Source organism: Hylobates moloch, unplaced genomic scaffold, assembly GCF_009828535.3.
Source record: "Hylobates moloch isolate HMO894 unplaced genomic scaffold, HMol_V3 SCAFFOLD_2, whole genome shotgun sequence".
In the NCBI taxonomy this organism is placed as follows: domain Eukaryota; kingdom Metazoa; phylum Chordata; class Mammalia; order Primates; family Hylobatidae; genus Hylobates; species Hylobates moloch.
Genome location: NW_026652277.1, coordinates 156,889,238 through 156,907,843, shown reverse-complemented (window position 1 = coordinate 156,907,843; position 18,606 = coordinate 156,889,238).

The window sequence follows — 18,606 nt, the reverse complement described above, 5'->3', positions numbered from 1 at the left end:
ATGAATTGGGCAGCATCTCATCTAGAAATAGGCATTATGCTGGGGGCATGTTGGAGCAGTCAGTTTTTGTAAGGTAGCTTGAGCAGGAATGAAAAAACAACATAGCACAAAGAGTGGATTGGTTAACATCAGGTTGTAAGGGTTAAAGCAGATGGGATTTCCTTATCATGCCAGCTAACACTGGCCTGTTTGGGGCATTTGTCTATCATCTCTCCTGATTTTTTGGAAGGTCAGATTACCAATTTAGTTTCAGTTTGGTGATGTGGAGCTTCAGCGTGAGTGACTCCATTTTGATTCCATCTGTTCTACTGGGGCCTAATGCAGGAGCTCAGTCCAAAATATTGGCCTCCATCAATTTCACTTCACAGGAAATTGGACAACTCTTTAAAGATAAGAAAGACAGAATAAAGTTCCAGATATTGTGAAGTTTGGTAATTTGGGGGCAAGAAGTTGAAGGATTTTTAAATTTATTTCAATGTAAAGTAAAAGTCAAGGTTATCTCCTGTGAATGAGGAGGAGGGGTTTGTGGGTTGGGTTTAAAGAGAATAGAGAAGAGATTTAAATATAAAAGCTGCCAGGAAGAATAGGGGAGGAAAAATGATTTAAAGAACGTGAGACTGTAGATCTATAGAGACTGGACAGAGACCAGGAAGGTAAAATGACCCAGACGCATGGTGTGGTGTGTTCTCTAGCAGCTGCCCAGGCCATGACTAGGCTCAGAGAAGGCAGCCCAAAGTTGGTGTTTTGTCACTGCAGTTACAAGGGGTAACAAGAAAAATATTGACAAGATGGGAATTGAAACACTAGGTCATGAAATTTAGGCTGGACTGGGGTATCAATCCCTCAATAAATCTTTGTTAACAGGGAAGTGAAAGAAAATAGAAACCTAACAGAGACATCCCACCAACCTAATCACTGAGCCCTACTGATTTTATATCCCAAATGTCTGTCCATTCTCTCCACCTCTCTCCACTTCCACTCTCACTACATGGTCACCAGCATCTCTTACCTCCTGACTCATCTCCCAACATCTACCATTAATCACGGCATCCCAAAATTACTTATTAAATACCTAAATCTTCATTGTTTTTCCCCGCTCAATATCCTTCCATGGTGTGCTAGACAGGGTCCTCGGTTAACATGGAGGTCCTTTGACCACGCTACATATGGCATGGTCTTTTATTTCTCTCACCCTACAGGCACTCTTATCTGCCATGCTCCAGGTAGCAAATGTCCCTCTTAAAATATATAGCCCAGATCCTAGACACCAAGACAGGATTAAACATGCAATGGTGTTATTAGGGGAGATGCCTGTGAGAGAAAATAGAGAAACAGAAGACACTGGAAGAGCTGTCGGTACACAATGCAGATCTCACCCCAAGTGTAGAAGAGAGGGAAGGAAGGTGGGAGTGCCTGGATTACTAGGGAGCCTGAGGAAAACCTGGCAAGGCTGCAGGGGAGGCCTCAGCTAAGGATGGCCTTCAAAGGAGTCCCGTGTCTTCCAGGAATGGGCCTGCCTTGATCACCTGGCTGTGCTCAGCTACTGGCTGGAGCTACCTATGAAAGTCTCAGAGCAAACACATTGATAGATTTCAGAGCATTGTTGCTGGGCCCCGGTATGATTTTGCTTCCTGTCATTGGAGGTCTTTGAGGCCCATTCTTAGAGCCACGAGAAATCACTTCCCATTAAAGTCTTAAAATTGAGTCTTAAATCCTTAAAAAAGCATCATGAATCCTATAAATTTTAGTCTCCACCCACCACTCAAGCCTTACCCCACCCCACTTTTTTACTGCTCCGGTCATACCAGGCTTCTCTCAATTCTAGAAATGCACCATGCTCTAGAAAGGCACCAATCGAGGCCTTTATTAATTCAGCATCCCTTACCAGCAAAGCTCACTCTGATCCCATCTCCACCTATGCCTGGCTATATTTTTACTGAGCCTTTGCTCATATCTTTGCTTAGATGCCATCTCCCCAACTCCTCTGCCTATCTCCCCCAGCCTGGGTTCAATGCACTATTATGTGTAGCGGTGAGTTCTTCTCCTTTTTAGATGAGTCACTCGAGCAATAGTCTGTCTGGCATCGAATTTCCTGCCAGATGAGGTGGCTCCACAGCAGCAGAGCCTGTCTGCTCATTCACCACTGGACCCCAGGGCCAAACCCAAGGTGATGCTCAAGAAATGTTCAATAACACATTTGACTAGCTGGTAAAAGGACATCAGGTAGACAGCAGCTGTTAGCAAGAAATTGGTAGAGTTGCAGGTTTAGAATGCTAGATAAGCTTGAAGCTTAGGAGAAAGAACTTAGTGAAAAACCTAGAACAGGAAGATTAGAAAGGAAAATTTTAAAAAATAATTTAGTTTGCAAAAAAAATTAAGGCAAAGATCTTACGATATGATCATTTTACTGAACTGAGTGTGAATCTAGGATCTAAATATAGGTATTTTTCTAACAACATGGGCCCTGTAGGCTACACCCGTCAGGATTAAATTTAGCTGCATACAGCAGGAAACCCAAATATGAACCTTTATCGGTTGGGGATCCCAGCATGAAAGAGATGGCACATTGACATTTTGGGCTGGATGATTAAAAAAAAACAACAAAAAAAGAAAGAAACAGATGGCATGTTCGAAAGAGTTTAACTGAAACAAAGTTTAAAGAAGCCAGTATTTATAGAGGTATGGACAGGGTTCAGGAAACAAAGAGGAATGATGATGCTCCCTGGGGTTAGCAGCAGTGGGAGGCCATTACCACCCCTAGGCTGAGGGATGGTGTGAATGGAGCCCATCAAGAGCTGCAGCCTGGGAGGAAGGGCTGCTGAGCAGGTGCTATGGCCATAGAAGAACAGAGCCTCTGCTAGACCCAAGACAATGCAAGCAGGGAGTGGGGGAAATAATCCTTCCCTTCTCTTGCATTGGTCTCCTGCCATGCACCTCAATTGGCCAAACCCAATTGGAAGCCAGAGAGCAATGGACCCTCCTAGGGCACAGATTATGGAAGACAGAGTGGAGGAGGGATCTTGGGGAGAGAGCTGCAAAAGGAAAATAACCAACACAACAGCTTACCTGTCTCACATTGTAACAATCTGGAGGTAGGCACCCTGGCCTGAGATGCTGACTCCAGGGTCCTCAGGAGCCCAGGCTTCCTTCCTTATAGTCACCTCCCATTCCAAGATGACTTCTGGAGCTCCTGACCTCTCACTCTTTTTCCAGGAAGCAAGAAGGAGAAAGGAGAGAAGGGGTACCTTCCAGTTGAGTAGGGCTTCTTTAAGAAGTTCCCCAGCAGCCCTACCCAGGACTTCCACATAGATTTAGTATTTTGTCTGGGCATGTTGCTTCCCAGAACAAAATCCGGGTTTATTAGTTAAGAAAAAAAGTACAATGGATATTGAGTAGGCCCTCCTAAAACCATGCTTGAGGAAACATTGCCAGAAATAGTTTTACTGAAAGATGGTAGGAGCTTTCTCAGGGATTTTTGTTTGTTTGTTTATGCTGCCTCTTATACCAACTGATAGGGGTTGAATGTTTGTCCCCTCCAAAACTCATGTTGAAATTTACTTGGCCAGTGTAACAGTATTCACGGGTGAGAACTTAAGAGATGATTAGGCCATAAGAGTTACGACCTCATGGGTGGGATTAATGCCATATAAAAGGAGAGTTCAGCCCACTTTTACATCTTGGTCCTTCTGCCTTCCGCCACGTGAGAATCCCGCCTTCCTCCCCTCCAGAGGATGCAGCATGCAGGGTGCCATCTTGGAAAAAGAGAATGGCTTCACCAGACACCGAACTTGCTGGAGCCTTAACCTTAGACTTCTCAGCCTCCAGAAATATGAGTCAATAAATTTCTGTTCCTTATGAATTATCCAGTCTCAGGTATTCTGTGATAGCAGCATAAATGGACTAAGACACTGACTTAATAACCTAACATCTGTTTGGGTTCCTCAGATTCCTGATTCCTCTGTACAACTTTCCTGGACTACAGAGACCTTTTTCTTTACATTTACATCGTCTTAGTCACATAATTGTCAAGGAATATTTGTCAATCAATGATTGATTGATTTCCGTAACTGATTGTAATGTATCATACCTCCAACTAGTGAAAGATGAAAAGTCTTCATTCACACACTCAAGAAATATTTATTGAGTGCTTACTAGGTGCCAGGTACTACTCCAGATGCTGGGAATACAGCAGTGAACAAATAAACAAAATCTCTGTCTACATGGAGCGTGCATTATAGTGAGGAAAACAGACAACAAATATGATACATAAATACAATATACAGGATGTTAGTTGGTCATAAGTGCCTTGGACAAAAATAAAACCAGTAGGGGAAATAGGAGGTTAGGCAGCAGTTGCATTTTCAACAGTCAGAAAAGACCTAATTGAGAAAAACACATCTCAGTAAAACTGTATAAGCGTGCATGATCTAGAGATAACTGAAGGGAGAGTAGAACAGGAAAAGAGAATAGTAAGGGTAGTTCCCTGAAGGGATATAATAGGTGGAATAATAACCCCCCACCCCCAAAGATGTCCATCCCCTAATCCCTAGAACCTGTGAACATGTTAGGTTATAGGACAAAGATTAATGAGAGTTGCAGACAGAATCAAGGTTGCTAGTCAGTTGACTAGCAAATAAGGGAATTATTCTGGATTATTGGGTGGGCCCACTATACTCACAAAGGTCCTTAAAAGTGAACATGGCTTGAATTCATTTTTTTTTTTCAGAATTGGAATTAAGAAAATAACCAAAGATAGTATAGAACTCAATAAGTGTTTTTGATGTCTTAGAAACTGCTATCTTGGCTGAGGTTTTAATTTACCTTTTAATTGAATATAAGGGACATTGCAGTAATATTTCCTATAAGTTATATATATTTATTAAGGTTTAAAGAGATCTGGGCCGGGTGTAGTGGCTCATGCCTGTAATCCCAGCACTTTGGGAGGCTGAGGCAGGTGGATCGCCTGAGGTCAGGAGTTCGAGACCAGCCTGGCCAACATAGTGAAATCCCATCTCTACTAAAAATACAAAAACTTAGCTGGGCATGGTGGTGGGCACCTGTAATCCCAGCTACTAGGGAGGCTGAGGCAGGAGAATCGCTTGAACCCGGGAGGCGGAGGTGGCAGCGAGCCAAGATCACGCCATTGCACTCCAGCCTGGGCAACAAGAGCAAAACTCCATCTCAAAAAAAAAAAGAGAGATCTGGAGATACTGTAGCTATGACTTCCTTTATTATTATAAAAATAGTATGATAAAGGTTAACAACAATAGCAATAATCATTATTGCTACTACTATTTTCTAAACTCTCATGTTCCAAACACTCTTAGTTGCTGGAAGTGTTGCTTCAAATATGTTTTAATGTATCCATGGAAGACTTATTATATGGCTTAATTGGAGCATTTAAGATTACTGCAATCTATATGGTAGATTCCTTTCCTTTTTTTTTCTTATCTCACCCTTTCCTCCCCAAAGAAAATATTTGCTGCTGACATCTATTATGTCTTACCTGTGCATTTTCAATGTTATTTTTGAGGTCTGGTGTCTTTCATAGTAGAGTGGTTAGGGACCATCAGCAATTTCCTAGAAGAGTATGATTTCTGTTGGATTCTTTAGAAGATCCCATCTAGTAGATTTTTAGAGAACATGATGGAAAAATGTCCTCTTTAGTTCATCTCAGCAGACGTATTTGGAGAAAACAGCAAAACAAGCAGAAGAACAAAGGGAAAATTGACCAATTCCTCAATATAACCATTTTTCAAGGAAATCACTCAAGTTAGCATACAAAGTCATCATTGGGCTTTTAATATCCAGTATTTACTCAACTTAACCATGCAACTATAATTATGGCATCAACTTGAAGTTTATCATTTCTGATCACTTTGTTTACATTAGGTTGTCTTCAGTTTTGTGGTTTAACTTTTTAATGTGATAGAATTATTTTTCAATGCAATTTTGTAAAGATGGACCTCATGTAAATCTGTCAGTTTTTCTGGTTCTTTTAAAATTTTTCACCACAGTTGGATGAAGGTATCTCTTGAACCTATTCAAATATACTGCACATATTCTGGATAATTCTGTGTTAGACACTCTAGCTGTGCACAGGCTTCTCAGACTTCACAACAATGTCACATGTAGAAAATAAAAATATGTGGCACACTGGGGTAAATTTGAGGAATTTTAGGGACATCTTACATGGGCCTAGGTGAAAATAATCATTGTGTTTTCTTTACATTATGTAACTGTCATAAAACTACCAAGTGAAAGGAATGATAATAAATATTGCTTCTATAAAACTTACAGAATAAAGTGTTTTAAAATTGTTTAAAAAGTGGACATGGGTGGCAGAAAATGAGGTTAGAGTGACACAATGTGAGAAGGACTCAATCCATCCTTGCTGGCATTCAAGATGGGGGAAGGGGCCATGAACCAAGAAACATAGATGGCCTCCAGGCATTGGAAAGGTCAAGGAAACAAATTCTCCCTGAAGGCCCTTGAGAAAGGAATGAAGCCCAGCTAACACTGATTTTAGCACAGCAAGACCTGGCCTGTGTCAGACTTCTGGCTACAGAACTGTAAGATAATAAATTTGTGTTGTTTTAAGCCACTGTGTTTGTGGTAATTTGTTACAGCAGTGAGAGAAAACAAATACAAGTGGCAACACACCTGGTATTTTAGAAGAATAGCAGGGAGACCTCACTGAGACAGAGCGAGCAAGGGAAAGAGTGGTAACACTTCCCTAAAAGTTTACAGAAGTAATTCGGGGCTGGATCAGGTAGATTCTTGTTGGCCATTTCAAGGATTTTGACTTTTACTCTGAAAGGAAAATATTATACAGTTTTGCAGACAGGGCTGTTTTGATGGAAATACATTGAGAGGCCAAGGCAGAAGCAGTTGGATCAACTGGAAGTCTATTGCAATAAGGTAAGCAAGAGACAATGACTCGTATCAAGCAGTAGTGCTGCGTTGTGTGAGGTGGTTGAATTCTAAACATATTTTGGTGACTGAATTGACAGGATTTTCTAAAACTTTGGGTATGGAATATAAAAAAGAAGAATTTAGTAGGATTCCAAGAATTCTGGTCTAAGCAATTGGAGTTGTCAGTAATTGAAATGGGGGAGAATGTAGAAGGAGCAAGTTTGGAGAGAAAGATCAAGAACTCCATGTTGGACATGCTAAGTCTGAAATGTCTAATAGATATTCTGTGAGACTATATTGTTATTCAAAATCATTCACTCCTTTCCAGTTGATGGAGTATACTCCTGTCTCATTGACTTTGGTCTTGGCCATGTGACATGCTTTGACCAATAGAATGTGAGAAGATGGACTAGGCACGGTGGCTCACCCCTGTAATTCCAGCACTTTGGAAGGCTGAGGTGGGTGGCTCATGAGGACAAGAGATCAAGACCATCCTGGCCAACATGGTGAAACCCCGTCTCTACTAAAAATATAAAAATTAGCCAGGCATGGTGGTGTGCACCTGTAATCCCAGCTACTCAGGAGGCTGAGGCAGGAGAATCACTTGAACCCGGGAGGTGGAGGTTGCAGTGAGCCGAGATCACACCACTGCACTCCAGCCTGGTGACAGAGCAAAACTCCGTCTTCAAAAAAAAAAAAGTGAGAAGATGTGACATATGCCATGTTAGAGGCATCAAAAACTTCCCCCTGCCCTCTTGCTCCTGCTCTCTGGTGCAATAGAATAGCACAGAGCAGATACAGATAGTGCCTTTGGCCTGGGGTCCTAGAATAAGAAGATCAAAAAGATCCACTTATGAAACAGGGAGAAAATGTAACCCAATCCACAGCTTGGAGCTGGGACGCAGCTGAGCTGAAAACCCATGAGCAAGAAATAGATGTTTGTTTCAGCTACTGACATTTAGAGGTTGTTTTCAAACTAATATAGTCTAGAGTTTAGAGGTCTAGTTTGATATATCTAACTCTAGGCTAGATATATCAATTTAGGAGTCTTCACTATATGGTTGTGATTTAAGCCATGAAACAGACTGAGGTCACCAAGACAATGATAAAAAAAAAAAAAAATGGAGAGGGTCAAAGACTGGGCACTGGGGTATTCAATTGTTGAGACTGGGAGAGGAAGAAGGACCACTTAAGGAGGAATTGAGAAGGAGCTAGCCAGTAAGTTAAGAGGAAAACCTGCGACAACTGGAGTCCTAGAAGAGGAAGTTATTGTATTAAAAGCTTTTAAGAATTTAAGTATGATGAGGACTGAGAAATGACCACAGGTTTTAACACATGGAGGTCACCAATGATCTTCACAACAGTAGGGTTTTTTGTTTTTTGTTTTTTGTTTTTTTTTGAGACAGAGTCTCGCTCTGTTGCCCAGGCTGGAGTGCAGTGGCGCAATCTTGGCTCACTGCAACCTCCGCCTACCAGGTTCAAGTGATTCTCCTGCCTCAGCCTCCCAAGTAGCTGGAAATATAGGCGTGTGCCACCAAGCCCAGCTAATTTTTTTTTTTTTTTTTTTTTTAGTAGAGACGGGGTTTTACTGTGTTAGCCAGGATGGTCTTGATCTCCTGACCTCATGATCCGCCTGCCTCGGCCTCCAAAAGTGCTGGGATTACAGGCGTGAGCCACCGTGCCCAACCCACAACAGTAGTTTTAATGGAGTGATCAAGTGAAAACAATCACTCTTTGTGATCATATTCACTTATTCATACATTCAATGACTATTTCTGGAGCATCTCCTATGTGACAAGCACTGTTCTAGACACTTGGCATATATCAGTGAAATAGACTCCCCCAAATCAAACAAATACCCATGTCCTTAACAGACTTAGATTTCAGTGGGAAGAGACACACAATAAACAATAAGCATGCTAAATGTGACAAAAGGTGATAAGTGTTATTGAAAAGGAGCCCAAAGGGTTGCAATTTAAATAGTGTGGTCAGGGTAGGCTTCATAAGAAGGTGACATTTAATTAATAGCTTTAAAGAGCTGACTTCTTGATCCAAGACTGTATTCAAGGATTTTTATTTTCCTCTATGCACTCAGTTTACAGTCCTCAGATGGCATTAAGCCATTAAGTATGTCTGCAAGACTAGTGACTCCAGAGGGTTCCCAAATTGTTAATTGGTTGAATAAATAAATCAGAAGTAAAAAACCAAGATTCAGCCTCCACTTATTTCACTGTTATACTTAGAATAATCCAATTAGTACTGTGATCTATGAGAACCACTCAATAAAGAAAAATCATCTTGGATTAAGTCCAGTGAAGGTTCCTAAAGGATTATCAACTCAAAAAAAGCCATTAATATTAGGTTATTAAAAAATGAATTAACTGTATGCTTAGCTGCTCACAGAAGAGGATAAATTGAGAGGGATGTTAGGAACTCCAGCTTTGGGAAGTTACTTTCGCTTGACACAGACCTGAAATTAGCCTTGTGTTTCTTAGGAGGCCAAGTGCGCCCTTTTCCATTCTGTCTCGCGTCCCTGTGGTTGCTTCTTTAAGGCTGTTAATGTCTGAATGAACTCAACACAACTCCCTGAGTCTCCCAGGTACACCGCCTCACACCCAGGATAACCAAAAATGAATAAGTAACAGAAATATTCCACACATTGTTTCTAATTTTCAATCATTTATTGAAATATGTGAAAGTGTTAAGGGCTAATAATTAGGAACCCATTCATTAAGGTTTTCACAGAGGAGAGGAAAGATTTTGGTGAAAAAATCTAGCCCAGCACTGTCCAATAGAACTTTCTCCAGTAATTGAAACGTTGTATAATGGGTGCTGTCCAATATGGTAGCCACTAGCCACATGTGACTACAGAGAACTTGAAATATCATTAGTGCAATTGATAAACTGGATTTTTTTTTTTTTTTTGAGACAGAGTTTTGCTCTTGTTGCCCAGGCTGGAGTGCAATGGTGCGATCTTGGCTCACTGCAACCTCCACCTCCCAGGTTCAGGCGATTCTCCTGCCTCAGCCTTCCCAAATAGCTGGGATTACAGGCATGTACCACCAAGCCTGGCTAAGTTTGTATTTTCAGTAGAGATGGGGTTTCTCCATGTGGGACAGGCTGGTCTTGAACTCCTGACCTCAGGTGATCCGCCCACCTTGGCCTCCCAAAGTGCTGGGATTACAGGCGTGAGCCACCGCGCCCGGCCAGATAAACTGGATTTTTAATTTAAAAAAAAATTTAAACTTCATTTGAACGGCAGTATGTGGCTAGGCTGCTGTACTGAATGGCACAGCTCTAGAGGTCTTGATTCTAAGCAATTCTTGTATCTGTCCCCCTTTCTATACAGTACAGGGATTGGGAAACAGGATTTTTAAGGTGCCTTCTTTTTCTGACGTTTTCTAACTTTTTAATCTTAACTACTTAAATAATCCCACACAGGAGCACTGCTATGGTCTGAACGCTTGTGCCTTCTCCTCCAAATTCATATGTTGAAACTCTAAGCCCCAAGGTGATGGCTTTTAGAGGTGGGACCTTCAACACCTGTGAAAAGAAGAGAAAAACAAAAGCAAAAAACAACAGAAGGGGTGGGGCCTTTTGGGAGGTCATTAGATTATCAGGATTCTGATCTAATCAGAATCAGTTTGGTGCCCTTAGAAGTCCAAGCATGCTTTGTTCACACCTTTGCCATGCGAGGACACAGCTAGAAGACATCATCTATAAGAAACAGGCCCTTGGCCAGGTGTGGTGGCTCACTCCTGTAATCCCAGCACTTTGGGAGGCCAAGGTGAGCGGATTACAAGGTCAGGAGTTCCAAACCAGCCTAGCCAATATGGTGAAACCCTGTCTCTATTAAAAATACCAAAAATTAGCTGGGCATGGTGGTGGGCACTTGTAGTCCCAGCTACTCGGGAGGCTGAGGCAGGAGAATCACTCGAACCCGGGAGGTGGAGGTTGCAGTGAGCCGAGATCGTGCCACTGCACTCCAGCCTAGGCAACATAGCGAGACTCTGTCACAAAAAAAAGAAAGAAACAGGCCCTCACCAGACACCAAATCTGTTGGCACCTTGATCTTAGACTCCTCAACCTCTATAACTGTAAATAATACATTTCTGTTGTTTATAAGTTACCCAGTCTAAGGTACTGTTATAGCAGCCTGAACGGACTAAGAATCACTTTTATTCTAAATGTGTAAGATGTGAAGGCAGTTCTTATGATCCAGGTATTTTCTTTACTGTTAATATTTTGACATTTGGTTTTCTGAAAGGAATCCCCAAGGAAGTAGGCACCAAAAACACAAAACTAGGAAAGAAAATTGTCTGAATTCCCCACAGCTGCCAGCACATTTGTTTGACAGACAGCTAATGGGCACAGCCCTATAGTAGGCATTATGGATAGTAGTTGTCAAAGACATAGCCCCTGCCCTAGAGGAGAGCCTACTTGGAGTGATATTCACATGGAATCCCATCACGTGACTTCCATAGTACAACAGCTAGCAATATCTCTGTATCCCCCATCTGAGTGACTTCATACCTGACAAGATCAACCTTGCTAAATGCTGACATAGATCCTATAAAACTCTATTTTCATCTGGCTCTGACCTCTCTCCCTGCAAACCTCCACAGCTGCAAAGACAATATTGTCTTTGAAGAGGTGAAAGCTTACGTCCTTGGCCCAAACTGGAAATCTGACCTGGAAGTTTGTATTTTCAAAAAGAGCACATCTCTACAAGTTGAGAACTCCATTTATTTCAGACCTTTCTTATTTCCTTTCTTTGGGTTTAATAATAAATTCTGAAATCCTCAGACTCATAATTAATATCTTGTTAATTAAAATTATATGTAAACCAAGAAAACTAAATGCCAAAGTACTTGCTCTAACCTCAATATAGAGGCAGTTCTAATAATAAAAAACACCAATTTGACTATTTTAAATATTCTTCTTAGATAAAATCATCCTTTTGAATTTTAATGCTTAGCAGTTTTGAATATAAGCTTTCTCATGTAGCTTAATTTTCTAGATATTTTCTTAAAACTTTCAACTAATGCAAATCCAAACATGCAACATGAAAAACATCAAAAGAGAAATCATAAACTTTTGGGCAACAGAATATGCCTGTCACCTCCTTTGCAATGCTTTTACCCCAAAAGCTATAATAAAACATTAGTGCTTCTTACGCTACACATCATATGATTGCTTACTGTTAAAACCCCAATTCCAAAGAACCACAGGTTATATCCCACCTACATAGAATACCAGGTTAAAGAAATCTGGGCCGGGCATGGTGGCTCACGCCTGTAATCCCAGCACTTTGAGAGGCTGAGGTGGGTGGATCACCTGAGGTCAGGAGTTTGAGGCCAGCCTGGCCAATGTGGTGAAACTCCATCTCTACTAAAAATACAAAAAATTAGCCAGGCATGGTGGCACATGCCTGTAATCCCAGCTACTCAGGAGGCCGAGACAGGAGAATTGCTTGAACCCTGGAGGCGGAGGTTGCAGTGAGCCGAGATCGTGCCATTGTATTCCAGCCTGGGCGACAGAGCCAGACTTCGTCTCAAAAAAAAAAAAAAGAAAGAAAAAAAAGAAATCTGGAAAACAATTGAGATTCCAACACAATTTTTCAAAAGCTCTTGCTTCCTAGCATACATACAAAGTGCTACATATGCATTAATAAATCTAACAAAAATGTAAAAGAGACGTTAGGAGTGAAATTTCTCTTTGAGAAATTTTTCAGTTCAATAAAATTTGTAAAATAAAAATGCAAACCTTATAAGTCAAATGCTTTGTCAGAATTTCAATTAGATTTTTTAAAAATAATCTACACTTAAAATTTCATGTTAGGGTAGATCATAGATCTGATGGGCAGCTGTTTGTTTTTACATAAGAGAAGCAAATGGATCATTTTTCCAACCAAAGAAGAAATAGGTTTTTGAGCACAGGTCTCAGTTTGAAGCTGACCCAACTAGGGAAAAAACAAATACGGCTGTCACAAAATTTCTATCCCTCCTTATGAAGACGGATTTTATCTGCCTACTAGTTGCACAACCTTCTCAACCCTCTTCTCATCTCACTGCCTCACTGAGGCCTGGTTTTATCTCCCTTTCCGTCAACACACCCATCGACTTGAGAGACATAAAGTAAAGCCACTCTCAGAAGCTCCTGTATCCACGACACAGGGTCTGCAATTCCTCCACTGCTATTAGAGAACTCTTCAGGAGCCTCTTAGTAAGAAAGCCCCTGGGAAGCTTTCTTAGGGGTTACCAACTGGTTGGTGATGGAAAAGGCCATCTAACATTGAGCCATTTTCCTCATCCGTAAAATAAAAGTGTTGTCAGACAATCTTGCCCTAACATAAGAATGCTTCCAGAAATAACATAAATGATCCTAACACGGAACATCTTTGGCACTTACTCCATGCCAGTGACTGCAATAAACACTTTATTTAATGATTTCATCATTTAACACCCCCAGGTAGGGACTCAATATTTACAGGTGAGGGAAGTAAGGATTTAAACGAGCTTGAGCAGTAGAATCTTCTCTCAATCAACCTTTCCTTAACCAATCCAGCAATTAACTGCCTCTAAATCGCTTTGTAAAGCCACACTGTGATGAATGACCTCGGCCAGATGAATGCTGGGAGCTGGGAGCCTCCTCGCTATCAGGTACCATCTACATATGGTTTCCCCCAGCAGAGTTGTGTACTTACCAAAAGTTACTCAGGTTTATTCCCAGACTTGCTTATGCCACAGTTACGTTTGCTATTGCAATGATGTTATTTAATAAAACAGTGCATAAACCAATGAAATATAATTATAAAAAGAAAATATGTGTTAATAACTCAGTAGGATGCTTTGAGCAGATGAGGCAAATCATATACACAAAATACTGAATGAAACATGGGGAAAAAAACAGCAAAAGATTAAAAAAATGGAAATCCTACGAGTCTAGAGAAGTTCTATATTTATAGTATTTCTCATGTGTCATTAAGTTCCAATTCCACCTTAAAGAGAACCAAATGGGAAGCATTCTTACAGTGCATCATAAATGAAGGTTTTGCAAGAAAGTGTAGTCCTACAACTAGAGGGCCTAAAGAACCAAATCTGTCAAATGAAATTGTATTACTGATTTAAATAAAATATGATATACAAGTTATCCTGGGTAGGGAGGTGTAGCGGGGAGAAGAGGGTATTTTTTTCTGGCTGATGGAGGTATAATTGACACAGAATAAACTAAACATATTTAAAGTATACAATTTAATAAGTTTGACAGATGTCTACATCTGGGAAACCCATAACTACAATCAAGACAATGAACACATCAGTCACCCCCAAATTCTCTCATGTCCTTTGCAATCATTTTCTTTCCCTTCTCATTAATATTCCTCCACCCATCTCCAGGCAACCACCAATCTGTCACCAGATTCATTTGCATTTTCTAGAGCTTTACATAAATGGAATCATACAGGGTGTAGTCTTTTTCTCTGGCTTCTTTCACTTTAATTATTTTGAGGTCCGTCCATGGTGTTGCATGTATGAAGAATCTGTTCCTTTTTGTTGCTGGGTAGTACTCTACAATTGCATATTGCACTTCTGTTCATTCTTCTGTTGATGGGTATTTGGATTGTTTCTGTTTGGGGCTATTACAAATAAAGCTGCTATAAACATTCATGAATGAGTCCTTGGGTAGACATATACTTTCATTTCTTGAATAAATGCACAGGAGTGGAATGGATGGGACATAGGTTAGGCACACGTTTAACTTCTTAAGAAAACTGTGTTAACTGTCCCACCAGCAGTGTAATAGAGTCCCAATTACTTCATATCTTTGCCAGCACTTGATATTATTTTTAATTTCAGCCATTAAAATGGGTGTGAAGTCGTACCTTATTGTGGTTTTAATTTGCATTTCCGTAATGACTGACAATATTGAGTACCTTGTGTCATCATTCCTTTTTCTGTTAACGTGTTTGTTCAAATGTTTTTTGGGGGAACTTTTTATGTATTCTGGATACAAGTCCTTTTCTTCCAGTCTGTGGTGCTTGTCTTTTTATTCTCCTAACAATATCTTTTGAGAAATTCTTAATTTTAATAATATCTAATCTATCCATTTTTGGATTTTACATTTATATCTGATCCATTTTGAGTTAGTTTTAAAAATATGGTGTAAATATGGATCCAGATTGGGTTACTTATATATTTTTGCATATGGATATCAAATTGTTCCAACTCCATTTGTTACATTTTCCTTTATTCAATGAATTCTCTTTGTACCTTTGCCGAAAATCAACTGATTATAGGGTCAACTTGTTGATCTTCTTGCTGATTGTAGGTAATTATTTTCTCAACTAACTTCTTTTTTGATTTGCTGACTAATTAATGTCTGGGTTTGTCAAGGAGCTTTTACTATATCCTGATAGTTAAGAAACTTGTTGCAACAGGAAGGACAAGAGAAAGGACAAAGTAGGAAAGAGAGAGATAAGGATAAGTAATATAGGCAAAACTATCACAACAGGTAGAAGAAAAAGGACTAGAAAAAAAGTGGAGGACATTATTTTAAATGGCATTTTCCCATCACCAAAGACCACCCTTAACCCAGTATGACTCTATCCTATGTTTTTGTGTGTTTTGTTTGTTTGAGACGGAGTCTTGCTCTGTCGCCCAGGCTGGAGTGCAGTGGCGCAATCTCAGCTCACTGCAAGCTCCGCCTCCCGGGTTCACGCCATTCTCCTGCCTCAGCCTCCTGAGTAGCTGGGACTACAGGCACCCTCCACCACGACTGGCTAATTTTTCATATTTTTAGTAGAGACGGGGTTTCACCGTGTTAGCCAGGATGGTCTCGATCTCCTGACCTCGTGATTCGCCCACCTCAGCCTCCCAAAGTGCCAGGATCACAGGCGTGAGTCACCACGCCCGGCCGCAACTCTATCCTGTGTTTCAAAAACTTACATCTTTAAAGTAAATTGCATTTATTAGGTAATTCATTTGTTTTCATATATTATTCATCAAAGGCATATGCTACTGCCAGTGTTTCTGAGCAGCTTGATAACCAAGATTGCTGTAACTCCTGCCAAAAGTAAACTGACCTAAACTGACCTTTTAGGTATCCTGTGCAGCCTTGTGGTGGGTAACTTTGTGATCTCCATTAAGTTTTCTGAAATATGCACAGTAGCCCCCAGGACTCCCACTATCCCACTCCCTGCCCAGGTCATTCTCTTTTTAGAACCATGGGGTTCTGGAGCCTCAGAGGAACGCAAGCCTATAGACTTCACCCGGCTTTACTTCCCTCATCAATCACCTGCAGTGTCATCAGAGCTTCAGAAAAATATGCAATTTGTTAATGTGATGAAAATAACAAAAAGGCATAAAGCATTTATTCAACCAATGGTTTGGCAGTAACTCAGAATACTGCTAATTAGCAAGGGACAGCCCCCAAACCATAAAAAAATTGTCATTCCTTAAGAGAAACATGTAACCAGCACTTTTTCCAAGACTATATGGAACTCCAATAAACCCTGATCAAGTCAAGCAACCCTCAACAGTCTGGGATACCAGAGCTTCTAACACGATTGTGAGAAATTGAAAATTAAACACACCTAAAGAAACTGTTAGAAAAGTTAGTCAAAAAGGAAAACCCTACCCAAACTGGATAGATCAATGCTATCAAATCCGACAGCTTGACATGTTTGAATCCAAAAATAACTCAGCTAGATCCCCAAGTGAACAAAATGATGAATTCTTGGTGTAGACTGTGAAAACGTCACCTTATACCGAGTTCTTAAGCAATCATCTATCTTAACAAAAGAACAGATGTCAACAAATTAATGCATTAAAAGATGAGGTGAAGACACAACTGTTGACTTCAATTTTTTTCCCTTTTAGAAAGTGTTCTTTTTCTAAAACGGGATGCTTCCAGTGTGCTCATCACTCCTATGCAGAGGGCCCAGGTAGGCCTCACAGAATTACTTCTATGTTGGCACCTGTGTTGCTGAAGCAAGGGCTACTATAGCTTTTAAATCTACTCCCTTGTCACAAGCCCAAATTATTTCTCAACTGAAAACGAGGTGCCCATCCACTGATACATATATTGACCAAATCTGTAGTTCCCACACCCACAAGGCTCCTCTCACTTACTTCTGGGGACTCCCTGCTGTGTACAATGTCCAGACACTTCTCCTTCCATGTTTGTGTATTACACCCAACCTCCTAGGAGACAGAGTAGCAAACATAAGCAGCCATGTCTGCTCATTTCTGCTTGCTAACATAATTTCACAAAGCGCTGACTCCACAATGTGCAGCTCTCTGAAAGCATGCTTTGAGGACAGACGTATTAGCAGACGGTCCTCCATGTCTCTTGCCTGGTCACTATATTCTTTAAAAGATAAATGACCCTAGTCCTTTCCTTTTCTAATATATAATGTCTGACAGGCTTAGTGCTTATGCTTCTGTAATCTATAACCAGATGTACTCTTACACCCAAACTTTGATGTCATTTTGCACGTACCGAACCTCCAGCATCTGTATATAAGCAGTGGGTTGAAGTATCTGTGCTGGAGCAGCCTGGCAGAACCTCTCTCAAAGGCTGCTCCTGGGCTACAGGCCTCAGCCTACAGTCTTCAGTAAGACTTCTGAATAAAACTACCTTTAATTCTTTAAAAGGTTGATATTTTTTCTTTAGTCAACATCAAGTTAGATAGATATTTACATATCTGGTAAAAGTGTACATGGCTGTAACTGACATTTTCTTTCCCTTAGTCTAAGTGCCATTCATATAGGCCCCCCAATTTGTTACCCTTAGCATCAGAAAATGAAATCAGTAAACACAAAATGAAAGCAACAACAAAAAAATTAACTTCAGGATCTAAAGTTCACATTTAAAACAGCTTCAAAAGTAACATGGACAACTGGCAACGATCTCTTCAGGCTACTAATGTCTAGATCTGACAGTTAATATGCTAAAGGTGGCCAGTATGCAAGTGGTAACAGAAAACAGAAGGGAAAACCGAAGAAAGCTCATGGATTCTCTACCTCTGAGCAAGAGTTAGCTAGCTGAATGTTACCGAATCTCACTTTGAGGACTAGGAGTGGGAATACAGATTTAATTCCTAGTTAGTCATTAACTATGTGAACTTATTTAGATTTAACTTCTTTGGGCCTCAGTTTACTTCTAAAATGAGTACAATTGTCAAAGAAATTTAACAAACATTTACCATGTGGGTAAAACAAAAAGCATAGCCCTTGCTCCAAATTCTGACACGTCGAAATTCTATGACTGTTATGGCTATGACTTTCTCACTCTTAGAATAATTGGGTTTATTAGGAATTACAATTAGTTGTATGCTTGATTTAGATATCTAAATTTTTAATCAAGTGTAACAGAACCGCTTGAGATGGTGCTCATCACCAAGAAATGGTGCTATGGTAGCCAATTCCATTTGAACACTGATGAATGTAACCAGTGTTGTTTTACTGAACTTCACGAGACAAACTGCCTTATTTTTACTTTTGCTGTTTCTGAGGCTTAGCAATGCCAGGTAGAGCTAATATAATTACCACAATGCTAAAAGTTTCTACTAAAGAAAAAATATGCCTTAAAAATACATTACTATTTCAAATATTACATCTGTACAGCACTTTATTGTCCTCAAAGGTAGTTCACATTCAGCAGTAAGGTTTACCTCACTGCAGAGTTGAG